Raw genomic sequence first — 15602 nt, forward strand, 5'->3', positions numbered from 1 at the left:
AATATGCCTTTGTGAAGACTCCAGCCACACAGATGGTAATTGTACCCACTGCTGAGCCGTGCCTGCAGATACCAGATCAGGCGGGTGGGGGTGCGGGGTATTCTGTACCTTCCTGGGAGGGATGACTGGTCTGGTCTGGGACCATCTGGACTTCCTAGGCATGGACCAGAGGTGCCCTGAAAGTTTCAGGAATTCAGAGGTAGCGGAGAGAGACTGGGATTAGTACGAGGAGGAAGGCTGAGTTTCTTTTCTGACTAGACCAGAATAGGCTGTGTGGCCTCATGCAAAACCTACCTTTCTATGTCCTGGTTTGCCTTTCTGTAAAATGGGCAGGTTGTTTAATTGATATTCAAGGGCCTTTCTTCAAGAGAGGCAGGGGAACGAAATGAGGGTGCTTTGAGGTCAGTTCTGCTTCTCTAGTTGGGCAAATTAAATCCTTTTCCCCAGATGTAGTTTTTTTAATCTGCAAAATGTGGAAAGGGTCTTCCTTCCAGTGCAGAGTTCCTGGCACACGGTATATATTCAGGAAGTGACCGCAAGGATGATTCAACTCTAACTGGCTCTGGTGTAGGGTCTTATGTGGCAGGTACAGGCAAAGAGTTTGTGGGATTCAGTTGAGAACTGCCTGACCTCGCCACCCCTCCTATCTGCACAGAGGCCGCAACGAGCTGAGGCTGAGGAACAGAAAGCACTGAGGCACTGCCAGCCGAGTGCAGAAGTATGTTGGGTTAGACACAGAGCTCCTGGGCTCAGTCATCAGCTGGAAGGTGTAGGGATGCAGGGGCTGCAAGTAGGCTCTGGAGGAGAGGGTGGCAGAGTGGACCCCTGCTCTGCTCCTCCTGTCTGCCTGGTGTGCACGTGTGTGCTTAGCAGAAGAAACACCTCATCTTTGTTCCATTTTTACGAACTTCCCTGGAAGTCATTCATCAAAGACCTTGAATTTGCATGTTGTCATTTCAGTGAAGCTGCTGGAGCACCTCAAGCAGATGGCAGTGATTAAAGAGGAGATGGGTTCACTTTAATAAACTTCTTATTTCGGAATAACTTTAGATTTCCAGAAAAGTTGCAAAGATAGCAGAGCGTTCGTGTGGACCCCTCACTCAAGTTTTCCCCGGTGTTAACATCTTATATGACCAGGGTACCTTTGTCAAAGCTGAGAAACTCACATAGGCACACTCCTATTGACCAGATTCCAGACTTCATTTGTATTTCACCAGTTTTTCCATTCATGTCCTCTTTCTGTTCCAGGATCCACTCCAGGGTCCAGGTTACCACATTGCATTTAGTTATCCCACCTCCCCAGTCTCTTCTGCTCTGTGACAGTTACTCATTCTTTCCTTGCCTTTCCTGAGAAGTACTGGCCAGGTATCCTGTGGAACGTCCAGGCGGCTCATTTCAAACAACTAGACGTCTCAGACTAGAGGAGTTTTTAAACCTGGTGACATCATGTGACTAATGATGCTGTCTCTGTGTGTGAGCCTACTGACCAAGATCACCTGGTCTGCATCCTAAGGAAAGGGGACAAGAAAGAGAGGCCACCATGGAGGAAATTCCAACAGCACAGGGGTTGTCAGATGGCTAGTGGCCGAAATGAAATTCTGGAGGAAACGTAATGTCAAGTTCCAAGTTCCAGATGTAATAATGGCCGATTCCCAGAGGCGCACCTGCTATGCAGGGTCTGCTCATTACCTGTGTTCTTCCTCACCCCAGGTATCCTGGCCACACAGGAAGGGTCACTGGGGAAGGAGCGCAGCTCCCCCGGAACTCCCACCTCCAGCCCTACCCTTTCCGTCCCCCACCCTGTGTGGAGTCCCAGATACATCCACTTACACGGTTGGCCCTCTCCCCTCACCTCAGCCTGATAGAAAACAGCACACCGATGGCGGTGGGCACAATAAAGTCTCCCTAAACATCTTCATCAGGGGAAATTAATCCTTTGTTCGGAAGTATTTTTAAGAAAGAGAAACATGTTTGGTTTTTTCTGATCCCTTTCCTCTCCCTCCCCTTTGTAAGGATTTCTACTACAGCGCCTTAAACACAGCTGTGCTGCTGTGCTGGGAAGTGGGGTGGCCACTTTGGGACCATGAGATGACAAGCCAGCCCTCTATGCGGGACAGAGCACAAAGACAGAAGAGGCCTGGGTCTGAACCAATGGAGGACCCCCTTTCCTCTGGACTCATGTTAGAAAACTAAGATCTACTTGTACAGAGACAAATCCTGCTCACTTACGCCCTTTTATATGGTTTCCTTCCTCCAGATTGTGAGTCCTCAATGTCCAGCACAGGATCAGCAAAGTCCTGATAACCGAGTCTGCTCACCAAGTGAGTGGAACTCTAAACGTCCTGCATAGTTTGAGTTCCTGCCTTCTGTGAGGTTGGGCGTACAAGCAAGCGGATGAGTGGAAAGTGGGTGGAAGGGCTGTGGGTGTGCAGCTGGACATAAGGAGTTGTGGGCAGACAGAGGGCAGATGCCCAGGAGGAAGGTTTGAACGTATAGATAGTTAGCTCCGCGAGAGCAGGGAGCTTGTTTGTCTCCAAGGTCACGGCTGTCACCAGCACCCTCCTCTCCCCTGCCCTGAATAGCCTTACCTCCTAGAAGCCCAGTCACATGGTAGCCCCTCCCCTACCTTGCCCAGGTTCCCATCCACCCCTCTCCACCCTCCTCTCACACTGCCTGGCCCCTCCCACTATAGGTCTCCCTCCGGGCGTTCCCATGCTCTCTGTCATCTCCCCCCATCAGCCTGTGTCACTCCATCTCTGGAGTTTGCCCATTCTCTTTCCTTTGCCTGGAATGCCCCTCGCCTCACAATCTGTCACTCTTTCAGGGCCTGGGACAAACTCTCCCTCCTCCCTGAAGTCTTCCCAGATTTCATGTCCAAATTTAATCTCCTACCCCCATCAGTGTTCCCACAGTTTTGTGCTTAGGATAAAAGCCAGGATGGGGAAACACAGGAGCCAAATAGGAGGAAAAAGTGTGTGTGTATATATGGGGGGGGGGAGGGGGCGTGTAGAACTGTTCAGAGCTTTACTGTCCCAGAAAGTACTTATGTCACCACCTGTCTGCCCCAGGGGAGCGTGGCAGGAGAAGGTGCTGTCACTTAGGAAGAATCCGCAGTTTGCTGGGTCCTACGCTAGGCATTTTACGTTTGTTAATTTAAGTAATCCTCCTCACAACGCTATGAAGTCTGTACTGTTTTAGTTCCATTTTACAGACGAGAAAACTGAGGCTCAGAAGAGTGAAGTGACTGAGCCAAAAATCACACACCCAGAAAGTGGAAAACCTGAGCTGGAGCTCAGATCTGGTTGGCCTCAACGGGACCCATTCCAGTGGGCTCTAACTTGGTCACTCATGTCCACCCACCTGTCCATCCCCCCCATGCCACCCGCGAGGCACACAGGGACAGCCTCTGGCCTCCTTCCCTTTCACAGCCATCCCAAGGCCAGCACACACATGCTTGTCTTCCATCTCAGATTGTGAAGGAGTTCTATGGAAAGGATGCTTGCTGAGTTGTTACTAACAGAGGACATGGCCAATGTCATTGCCAGAGCCCAGGGGATCATGGGAGGGAGGGAGGGAGGGAGGGAGAGATGTTATTCTCTTAGAGGTTCTTGAGCTGTGTCAAGGGATCCTCTCGGGAGAAGGAGAGAAAAGAGCTGCAGAGGAAAGTATTTCTCAGCCCTGCCCTGCATGTACCCTAGTGCCAGGTGCCCCAAGCATGTGGGCTCATCCTCAGGAGAAATCTATTCTATTACAGGACACACATGGGAGAGGAGCAAAGTCGCTTGGGTGAGTAAAGTGTTCCCCCATGTTCCATCTAGTTCCTTCTGCTTCCTTTTATGCGTGTTCCCTAAGGGGAGCTGAGGGATAGAGGTGCTAAGAAGGACCGGAAATGCACTGGATCAAGAAACTCGCTATTCTCTGGAAGTTCATCAGAGCAGACCGACTCTACCATTCACTAATCACGTGACTGTGTGTCCTTGAGCAGCACCCTTCACCTCTTGGAGCCTCAGTTTTCTCATCTGAAAAATGGGGAGAATGAGATGAGAGGAGATAAGGTGTTGGGGGGCCTCGGGACTGTGCTTCCCACCTTACATGCACGAAGTTAATTATTTCTTTTCCTCCCAATGTGTTCCCACAATCTGCACTTATATTTTCTTTTGGGTACCTATTGGGTTAATGTCTGCTTCTGAGACTAGACTTCGAAACCCGAAGGCAGAGGTCATTCTAAAGTTCATGAAGGCTGCTTCCCCAGGAGTAGGACCGCGGCTGTCATGGGGCGGGGCTTGGGAAAGATGAGAACAGTGAGTGATGGGCGAGCTCCCTCTCCATTCTTGCTCTGTCCACCCCTGCAGGGATTGTGCCTGAGGCTGGGGCATGCACTGGTGCCTGGGGATGGGGTAGAGCGCTGGAAGATGGTGGGTGAGGGCTGGGTGCCGGTGGGGACCTGGGGATTCGGAGACTGTCTGTCTAATTCAGATGGGCCCTGCCAACCCTGCTTTCACCAGTTTGGGCAGCTCAGGAGAGCAAGGAATATGCTTTGGAGGAACAGGCGTAGAGATTGAGAAGACTTCAAAGAAGAAATGTTGGTGGATGGAGGGGAAAGATACTTTAGGATGAGGAGTGGCCGGTGCAAGTCGGCAGAGACGAGGGCAGCAAACATACCTGGAGTGCTCAGGGGAAGGTGAGAAATTCTCTGTGGTTGGCAGGCAGGTGGAGGCAGGAGGCTAGAAGTGTATTAGGAAAGCCTGCGGGATTTGGCCTTTATGCTGGAGCTAGGTAACGGAGAGCCAAAGAAAGTTTTCCACCCATGGGTAGAAACAGTGGGGTATGGGGAAGGGAGGGGAATGGTGGGTCCTGACCATCCCGGCCATCATCCCCAGGCCTGCCTGTTACCATGGCAACCAATGGCAGGTGGGGGGGGGGGGCACGTGAGAGGGATCTTCCTGTTTCTGTATGTATGAGTTTGACCCTCAGCATCTCAGGCCGAGTCTAAGACAAATAGCCGTGGCCACCTACTCCCCTTAGAGTCCCCAGGTGAGGAAGCCGTTTGAGCAACGTCCCAGCGAGCAAAGGCCTGGCCCGTGGCCCCTGTGCCCCTCCTGGCCCCCCCTTCCTGCCCACCTGAGGGATGGCAGGGCTCAGGTGTGCGTCAGGCTCTCTGACCAGCTTCCAGCCAGTCCTGACCAGGCTCTGAGGAGCAGGGAAATGGGAAGTGACAGCAAACGCCAGGAGTCACTAAGTCTCTGTCGCCTCGATGTCCAGGCAGATGCAGCTGGTGCGGAGCAAATGCAGCACTTCAGAGACACCCCTGTCCCCGCAGGAGCCCCCTGAGCCAAGCTGAGGCCTGGCCGCACCCCATGCTACCCTACCCCTCCCTCAAACCGGCCTCCCTGCCCCAGACCCTGGACCCCTGTGTCCAGCCACAGCCCGGCCCTGGCCCAGAACCATCTTTTATAAATCAGATCTGGGTCCTCCACACCCAGCCACAAGCTGGTGGGCTCATCTTGCCCATCATTAGGACTGTCTCCTCAGAAGAAACGACCTTCCTCGGTACTTTTTAAAGATAACCTCTGTGGGAGTTCCCTGGTGGTCTAGGAATTAGGATTCCAGGCTTTCACTGCAACGGCCCAGGTTCAATCCCTGGTTGAGGAACTGAGATCCCGCAAGCCATGCGGCAGGGGCAAAAATAAAATAAAGATAACCTTTGAAAGTTTTGCTTACGATAACATCCGACAATACTGGAGCCAGACTCCCAGGAATAATTAATTACTCCATCTGTGTTCAATGTCTTTGTCTTTTTTTATTTGTACAGACAGATTGAGGGGTTTCTGGCTACCACATCTTTCCCCAAACAGCCCTGCTTTTTTTTTTTTTTTTTTTTGCGGTACGCGGGCCTCTCACTGCTGTGGCCTCTCCCGTTGCGGAGCACAGGCTCCGGACGCGCAGGCTCAGCGACCATGGCTCACGGGCCCAGCCACTCTGCGGCATGTGGGATCTTCCCGGACCGGGGCACGAACCCGTGTCCCCTGCATCGGCAGGCGGACTCTCAACCACTGCGCCACCAGGGAAGCCCCAGCCCCGCTTTTTGAAACAGTCTAGACAGTGTCCTGTTTGTTACATGACAGACTTTGGAAGGAATCTTTTCTGAGGGAAATACTGGAGAAAAATAATCGCATCTTACACGCAGGCATTTACAGTCTCTAAAATGCAAATCTGGCCAAGTCACCCTCCTCCTTAGGATCCTTCAAGGCTCTGCAAGATCAGGTGGGAACTCCTTTACCAGTCCAGTCCTGATCCAGCCAAACGTGCCAGCCACATTTTGCCAGCCTTTGCCCCAAACTTGACCTTCAGCCCCTGCATTAAATTTTCTGACTCCCCCAGGTGGGGTTAGGTGTCCCCAATCCCCACACAGATACACGTGTGCACAAACAAGCATCACACACAGATACACGCACACCTGCAAACAATGCACACCTGCGCACATGAACATGTGGGCACGGTAACACATGCACACACAAGTACATGCGTACACACAGATGCGCGCACACACACATAAATGCGCGCGCGTGTGTGTTTGTTTCTATCATAACGCTGATCGTTGGTTCTTTCCACAGTGCGTTTGGGTCCTCCCATACTGGACCGTCCCTGCTCCTCAGTGCCAGCGCAGTGCCCAGTGAGAGACGAATGAGCACACTAGGCAGTCGGGAGGCACGGCCCTGGGACTGGCTCTGCCATTGCCCTTTAGTGGGACCGTGGATGAGTCTCCATCCTTCCCTGAAACTCAGTTCCCCACAAGGACGATGGGAGGGGTCCACGTGGACCAGGTGGGGTAGGGGGAAGCCGAGAGACCAGTCCACAATTCCCACTGCAGCCAGCACAGCCGGCCCAGCCACCCAACCCAGCTTATTTATGATGCTTTTAGCTCCAAGTGGACCCATTTCCGAAGTCCTCTCCAAGATATGAATTATCTTAAAGAGCTGATTTGTATCACTGTGGTTGGACGATGCTTAACCAGAAAGCACTCCGGCCTTTCAGCAGTTTCCATCCAGGGAGAGCTATGGATTTTTTTTTCACCCTAATTGAGCACTTCAGAAAGGGGGGTGGGGTGGGTTGAAAAACCTTCAATACGTTGCATTTTTAGGAAAAGCCATTTTGACTTATTAGGCGTTGTTGGCTTCGGAAATATACTCACTAATGACTTCTATTTAAATATTTTCCTCCAGCTGAGAAAAAAAATACTGTGTTAATGGATTTGACATCCCCTAGATGAGTAGTTTCCCACCTTGGCCTCTGAACTTCCTTGGCCAGATCCTCTCAAATACTCAAGAGGTCCCAAGTAGGCTATGTTAAGAAAACCCCTGTCACAATTACCTGTAGAAATGATGATTTCCAGCGCCATTGGTGATCTGCTAAGTGTAAGCATAAACTTAGCTGGAATCACTGGTTTCTCAAAATCTTTCACGGGTGCCCCAGCCCTTACAGGATTCAATCCAAAGCTTCTAGTCTTGCACAAAAGGCCCACCCTGCCCACATCTGACACCACGATACCCACCCTGCTCCCTTTTGAACCCCAGGCGTGCGAGTGGGGTTAGGTGAGCGAGTGGCCTGTGTAGGCACACACAGCACAGCATCTAGAAGGGCTGCATCTGCCTTAAAGCTTTGCTGTTGCCATCTAGAAATTCTTAATAATTTTTGAGCGCGGAGCTCCCATGTTCTCATTTTGCTCTGGGCCTTGCAAATTATGTAGCAGATCGTGTCCCCACACTCTCTCACTCCTCTCTACCTTTTTTTTTTTTTGCGGTACGTGGGCCTCTCACTGTTGTGGCCTCTCCCGTTGCGGAGCACAGGCTCCGGACGCACAGGCTCAGCGGCCATGGCTCACGGGCCCAGCCGCTCTGCGGCACGTGTGATCTTCCCAGACCGGGGCACGAACCCGCGTCCCCCGCATCGGCAGGCGGACTCTCAACCACTGCGCCACCAGGGAAGCCCCCTCTCTACCTTTTTTTGTACAAGCTGTTTTCTCTACCAGAGGCGTCGGCCTTCAGCCCAGCTCTGCCTGGTCCTTGACCATGGGATTAACCTTGGGCACGGATGCCTTGGGTATCAGAGGCAGCACAGACCAGTGGCTTAACGAAGCCAGAGACCAGGGTACAAATCTCAGCTCCACCACTTCTGGGTTACACGACCTTGGGCAAGCAACTTAGCTTCTCCAAGGCTTAGTTTTCCCTTCTGAAAAGTGGGATCACCATTGTCCCTACTTCCCAGGTTGCTGTAAGAACTAACTTAGAGATAATCACGGAGCACTTAGAAGAGTGTCCGGCACAGTGTTCATCGCTTTGTGACTATGATTGAATATTGATCCTCTCATGAAGCCCTCCTTGGCTGGCCTGACTCCTTCGCCTAGCGTGAGATGTCCGTCCCTTTATCCGAGATCCTGCAGCCTCTTCTCTTCCGTAGGACCAGTATGCCAATAGATCGCCATCTGTCACAATAGTTTACAAACACTTCTGTTTGCAAGAGTCAGGAACTGACTTAAGCTAGCTTAGGCAAAAAGATGGGCTGGTTGTAAGTATATGGGGGTGTCTCACAGAACCCCAAGGGCAAGAATGTAGCTAAGCCTCAGGAAGTCCTGGAATATAAACCTGAAAACACCAAGTACCCACTTTCCCCATTTTACTGCTGCTTTTATCTCAGTATTGGCCTCACTCCTATCTCTCTCTCCCTCTCTGTCTCTCTCTTTCTCTCTCTCTCTGCAGACCAGCATCTTCCTCAACTTAGCCATAAGGTAGAGCAGTATTACCTGACAGCATCTAAACTGTCCATGGTTCTAGCCATGGGAAGGCTGGACCGTTCCTGATTCCGTCTCACAGTTCTGCGGACACAGCCCCAGTTGGCCCCTCCAGGGTCAGGCTCATCAGTGGTGCCCAGACTACGGGATGATTTTACACTCCAGAGTGGCCTGATCCTTTCACACCTGTCCACCACACATGTCTATCTTTCCTGAAAGGGCCATAAAGGATCCCTAAAGGCCATGTGTTTCTCAGCTTTGCCTCTCCTCCGGTCTGGTGCCTGGAGCCTAAATTGTCCTTGAGTAAAGGAAGGCGCGAATGGTAGGGGAGAGGTTTGCATTTCCAACCTCGAACACCATGCACTCTCACGGCTCTTCTGTCCCTTGCAGGGACTTAGTGAAGGAGCCTGTCCTAGAACCAAAAGCATCCCAGGCAGGCAATTCATCCGAGGGGCGCTGGAGAGCCTGCCCTCCAGCCCCACACATCCAGGCAGGGCTCTGCCTGGTTCCCCAGCCCGCATCCAGAGCGCCCCCTGCAGCCGCCTCCTGCTTGCGCCCGACACAAAGCAGGGCTCGGCCTTCTTGAATATGCAGTGTGCAGCTTCAGGGTTTAAGTTGATTTCTGCAGGAGGGAACCTGCTCACTCAACAGATTCTATACTCCCAGAAATTATTAAAGGAGCAGAATTAAATTCACAGGGGTCAGAGGTCAGGGAACACTGGAAACAAGGCAATCCCAGCAGAACCTTCACTAATTGCCACGTTCGAATGTGCTGGAAGAGCAGAAATGCTGCTGAATTATTTACTTGGGTCTTAATATCAAAGCAAATCTCAGAGGATCTGCTCCACGGCCAGTGAGCCCGTGAGCTCAGGGTGTGTCGATCAGCGAATCACAGTACCTAAGGTGTCTCCGGACTGGGCACCCCCTTACTGACTCCTGCCTGGTGAGGATGCAGAGGAAAGAAAAGAATGTGCCTATGCAGGAGGCCCCAGACTGAGCAAACCCACATACTGACTGTTGAATTCACAGCTTTCACAGAGTGAACTATACGCTCCTTCTATGAATCCAGCTTCATGCTCCCCTTCCTGGGTCCCCATCTCCAAGAATGGTGTCAGATGGGAATGCCTGTTGTCCATGTGGAAGACTTTTCCAGAACTCCCTCTGGTCTCTCTTTGTCTCTTCGTCCTCTTGGGAGTGAGCTGGCCCCAGCGGGTGGGACTGTGCTGCTCTCCCCCTGCAGGGGGACAGCCTGCCTCGGTCCAGCCAGCAGACCGGAAGTCATACCCTTCAGCCTGGCTGATGCAGGAGTGAGAAAAGATTTGTGGGCCTCCATCTTTATTCTCTGTTGGCTCACCTTGTTCAAAACTTAGGTAGGGGGGGCTTCCCTGGTGGCACAGTGGTTGAGAGTCTGCCTGCCGATGCAGGGGACGCGGGTTCGTGCCCCGGTCCGGGAGGATCCCACATGCCGCGGAGCGGCTGGGCCCGTGGGCCATGGCTGCTGGGCCTGCGCGTCCGGAGCCTGTGCTCCACAACGGGAGAGGCCACAGCAGTGAGAGGCCCGCGTATCGCAAAAAAATAAAAATAAAAAACTTAGGTAGGGAATAGTGGTGCGAGTTCTTAGAGGGGGCCCGGAGCCTCCAGTGTTTGTTGCATGCATCAGGTCACCCTCCAAAGCCAATACGCCACTTGGCCTGGGACACAACCTTCCTGCCCACCGCAGAACTGTTAAAAGATGCCACACAACTGTAAAAGCAAATAAACAAACAGACAAACCCATTTGGCCTAATCTAAGCTTCTAGAAACCACCAAGGTCAAAATGCCCTGTCCGTACCCGGAAGCCCAAGGTCACAGCAGGCTCTGGCTGCCCCAAACCCATTCTATGTATGTATTTGGCTTTCTGAATTCCATTCTCTCTCTCTTTTTTTTTTTTTTTTTGCGGTGCGGAGCACAGGCTCCGGACGCGCGGGCTCAGCGGCCATGGCTCACGGGCCCAGCCGCTCCGTGGCATGTGGGATCCTCCCGGACCGGGGCACGAACCCACGTCCCCTGCATAGGCAGGCGGACTCTCAACCACTGCGCCACCAGGGAAGCCCCCATTCTCTTTTTTTTATAAATTATTTTTTATTCATTTACTTTTGGTTGCATTGGGTCTTCGTTGCTGCGCGCGGGTTTTCTCTAGTTGCCGTGAGCGGGGGCTACTCTTCGTTGCGGTGCGCGGGCTTCTCATTGCAGCTCACGGGCTCTAGAGCGCAGGCTCAGTAGCTGTGGCGCACGGGCTTAGTTGCTCCGTGGCATGTGGGATCTTCCCCGACCAGGGCTCGAACCTGTGTCCCCTGCATTGGCAGGTGGATTCTTAAGCACTGTGCCACCAGGGAAGTCCCTGAATTCCAGTCCTTTTAAAAAATAATTCCGCATTGCACCAAATATTGAGAATCTTTGAGGGGACCCCTAATAAATGGTACCCCTCCAGGTTTCGAACAAACTGAGAAATAAAATAAAAAGTAAAGACAGAGGGCCAAAGTATCAGGTTTACTACTGCTAAAGGTGAGGTAGAAAATGTGGCTTTAGGCCAGTTAGGCAAGTGGCTTGCTGGTACTGAACTCCCAAACCTGGCAGCCGAGTCCACCCAGACTCAGACAGTATCAGACTATAGCAGGCTTCCCACACGGACGGTCCTGCCCAAGTGAGGCTTAGGTCTTGGAGGAGCAGAGGAGAGCATTTTTTTTAAAAGAAAAATAGACTTTGATTTTTAGAGGAGTTTTAGGTTCACAGCATAATTGAACCGAAGGCACAGAGAGTTTTCTGATACTCCCTGCCCCCTCCATATGCATAGCCTCCCCCACTATCAACGTACCCTATCAGAGTGGCAGGAACCTGCACTGACACAGCATTATTACCTCCCAGAGTCCATAGTTTATATTAGGGTTCACTCCTGGTATTGTACATTCTGTGGGTTTGGACAAATGTATAATGACATGTTTCCACCATTATAGTATCATAAGAGTAGTTTCACGATCCTAAAAGATCCTCCGTGTTCCATTTACTCACTTCCCGCTTCCCCCAACCCCTGGCAACCACTGATTTTCTTTTACCGCCTCCATGCTTTTGCCCTTTCCGGAACGTCATGTAGTTGGAATCATACAGTGCGCAGCCTTTTCAGATTGCCTTCTTTCACTTAGTCATATGCATCTAAGTTTCCTCTATGTCCTTCCATGACATGAGAGCTCATTTCTTTTCTTTTCTTTTTTTCTTCTGGTTGTGTAAACTGCTTTTTAAAAAATTGAGGTATGATCGACACATAAGATTACGTTCATTTCATGTGTACAACATAACGATTTGATACTTGTATATATTGTGAAATGATCACTACAATAAGTCTAGTTAACACTGGTCACTAGACATAGTCACAACATTTTTTTCCTTGTGATGAGAGCTTTTAAGATCTACTTGCTTAGCAACTTTCATATGTGCAGTACAGTATTTTTAATATAGTCACTACGTTACATCATCTCTTTTCTGTCCTGAATAATATTCCGTTGTCTGGATGTACCACAGTTGATTTATCCATTCACCTACCGAAGGACATCTTGGTTGCTTCTAGGTTTTGGCAATTATGAATAAAGTTGCTATAAACATCCATGTGCTGGTTTTTGTGTAGTTATAAATTGTCAACTCCTATGGGTAAAGACCAAGGAGCACAATGTTAGATCATATGTTAAGTGTGTGTCTAGTTTTGTAGGAAACCACCAAAGTGTCTTCCAAAGTGACTGCACCATTTCGCATGCCCACCAGCAGTGAATGAGAGTTCCTGTTGCTCTGCGTCCTCACCAGCATTTGGTATCATATGTGTTCTGGATTTGGGCCATTGTAATCAGAGGAGAACTTCTGCCCTTTGAAGTCTGACTTGACCCCAAGAGTAAGTTTAAAGAGTAAGTTTAAAGCAGGTTGCCTCGTTAATCTTCCCAAGTTCACCCATCAGATGAGTCAGAGTGGAAGGAGGTAAAGAAAGGTCGCATGTGCTCAGCGAACACACTTATCTTCATAGCACTTATCCCAGTACTTCCTCCTTATTTTATCTGTCTTCATGTCTGCCTTGCACATATTAAATGCTCAATAAATTAACAAATAATCATGAAGTGGGTGAATGAATGAAAGGTAGGGACCACATCCGGCTCGTTTTCTGCTGCACCTGCAACTTTGGGCAGGGTGATTAACACAAAGATTTGCTGAGTCAGTGAATTAACAAAACAATGCATGAATGACTCAGTGAAGGCCAGGGTCCTGTCTATTGTTGGGTTCATCCACTGTGTCCTTTGTTCTTAGCAAAGTGCCTGATACCTGGCAGGTTCAGTGAAGTATCTGTTAAGAGAACAAATATGTGAATGAATGTATGAATGAATGAATGAATGAATAAGTATGGTGCAGAGGAGGGAGATTAGCGTCCCGCCTGCCCAGCAGTGGTCAGCACTAACTCAAGAGTTAGGGCCACACGCTAAGAGCAAGTCCAGAGGAAGTGAGCATTAGATAGAAGATTTCTGAAAATGTTGAAGGAACTGGAGATGTGACAGTCTGTCGTCAAATGTCTTTAAACATCTGCCAGGCTGTCATGGGCGGAGGAGGCGGGTGTACTCTGGGATCCCCAAGGAACCAGTGGAGGGAGCTTTAATAAGGCAGATTTTGGCACAATTTAAAAATGAAAAGAACCTACATGCTTTGTGCACAAATCACATACGAGGCATTCTGCAAGTTGTTATTTAACCTGCGTTCAGTTACATTTCACGCCTTCCTAAACCAGACGTGATTTCCCCATGCTTAGACACAAGAGACAATGTGACTCACTGAAAGTCGCGCAGTTATAACACGATAAACCAGGATGCAAACTCAGGACCAGCTGATTCCATAGCTTACACTGCTTAGAGGAGACCAAAAAAAAAAAAAAAAAAAAGTTTAGGCTGCCTTGTAAGATAGTGAGTTCCCCATCACTGGAGGTGGTCAAGTAGAGGCTTGGTCACTCACTTGGTTAAGCCAAAAGAGACTACACAAAAGAGCTGAAAGGACAGACCAAACTGGAGTCTCTCTGGTTCTCTGGCTGTGGTTTTGCCCACTCTTGTATTGGGCCCACCCTAGCATCATAATGGATTTTGGGACAATGGTTTTGGTCTAGCAAGCTTACTTTAAAGATGATCTACCTGTCCTGTAAGCCACACCTAAGAGGCCTATAGTGCACACCTGACATTGTAAGGATGGCAAGTAGATTTTATTTTATGTTTCAGTTTGATCCAATTGGTGGTGGCTGCCTGGAGTGCTGTCCAATTCTAAAGCTTTGTTTAGCCTCGGTGGGAACGGTGTTTTGATTGATTAGTGATGTCTGTCCTGGGAACGGGATAGTAGCTGGCAGACATTTGCCACATATATGCCAACTTACTCCAGGACGTGCAATTGAACTCTGGAGAGCCCAAGTGGTTAATAGTGGTAAAGCCACATTCATCTAAGAAAATACCAATGTACATTGTCTTAGAGCCAGAAAAGGGATTAATTTTCAACACGAAGATTTGAAGCAGTCCATATTCCAATTCCTAAACATCACTCGACTTGCTTTTCTGTGAGCCTGTCCTTTAATTAGGAGGTTCTGCAAACACTTCAAAGCCAAGCAGTTCCCTGGCCAGCCCAGCCCAGTGGCTGTCCCTGCCAGCTCCCCAGTTCCCTGCCAGCCGCAATTTCCCCTGAGCACCACACTGGGTTTTGATCATGCAAATAGAAATCGATGTTTCCCACTGTGCAGTAAATAGCCTGTCTCCATGCTCAACCACATCTTTATCCCCGAAGCCAATTAGAGGCGTGGCTACCTCCCCATGCAGAACCCGGAAAGCACCTCTGTTCATTCCCTTCTTGGATGTTGGGGGGTTGCTGTGCTCCCCCATCCCAGCCTTATCCAGGCCTCCAGAAAATCTGAGAGCCTTTCTTGGACAAGTGACTTAAGGAGGTCTGTGCCAGCCCTGCCTATTCACTGTGCACACACCTTTCTATAGGTGCTGCAGTGGTTAAAAAAGTGGGGGTGGGACTTCCCTGGTGGGGCAGTGGTTGAGAGACCGCCTGACGATGCAGGGGACACAGGTTCGTGCCCTGGTCCGGGAAGATCCCACATGCCGCAGAGTGGCTGGGCCCGTGAGCCATGGCCGCTGAGCCTGCGCGTCGGAGCCTGTGCTCCACAACGGGAGAGGCCACAACAGTGAGAGGCCCGCGTACCGAAAAAAAAAAAAAAAAAAAGTGGGGGTGGAGCCTGACCGTTTGGAGTTTGGGTCCAAACCTTGATTCTGCCGTGTACTTGCTGTGTTCCTTTGGGCAAGTCACTCAACCTCTCTGAGCTTCACTTTCCTCATTTCTAAAATGGGAATAATGATTTTGTCAGGAGGTTTTCCCTGCCTTATTCATTCCACTGTCACTTATGAATACCCATCACGTGCATCTGTGCCTCGCCACCATCATGGTTTACTTTCAGACCTCATCAACTCTGCCCTGTCTAGGCGTTGTCCTTGGTTCAGCAGAAATTATTATTTTTAAAAGCCAGAGAAGCTGCTGTTTGAATTTGTCAACTTCTCTATGATGGGACAATAAGTCATCTTGGAGCAGATTTTCTCCTTCCTGGGAAGAATCCCTGAAGGAGGCTCTCTTAGTCAGGGAACAAGGGCCAATACGGTGGTCACAATCCTAGAAGAGAAGGGTGCAGGGGTCTTTTCTGAAGTTTGCCCAAGGCTGCACCTCCCAGTATTCCAGAGCTGGTGACTGGGAGGAAGGTGGGCACATCAGGGGCCTC

Source organism: Orcinus orca, chromosome 19 (assembly GCF_937001465.1).
Source record: "Orcinus orca chromosome 19, mOrcOrc1.1, whole genome shotgun sequence".
Lineage (NCBI taxonomy): Eukaryota > Metazoa > Chordata > Mammalia > Artiodactyla > Delphinidae > Orcinus > Orcinus orca.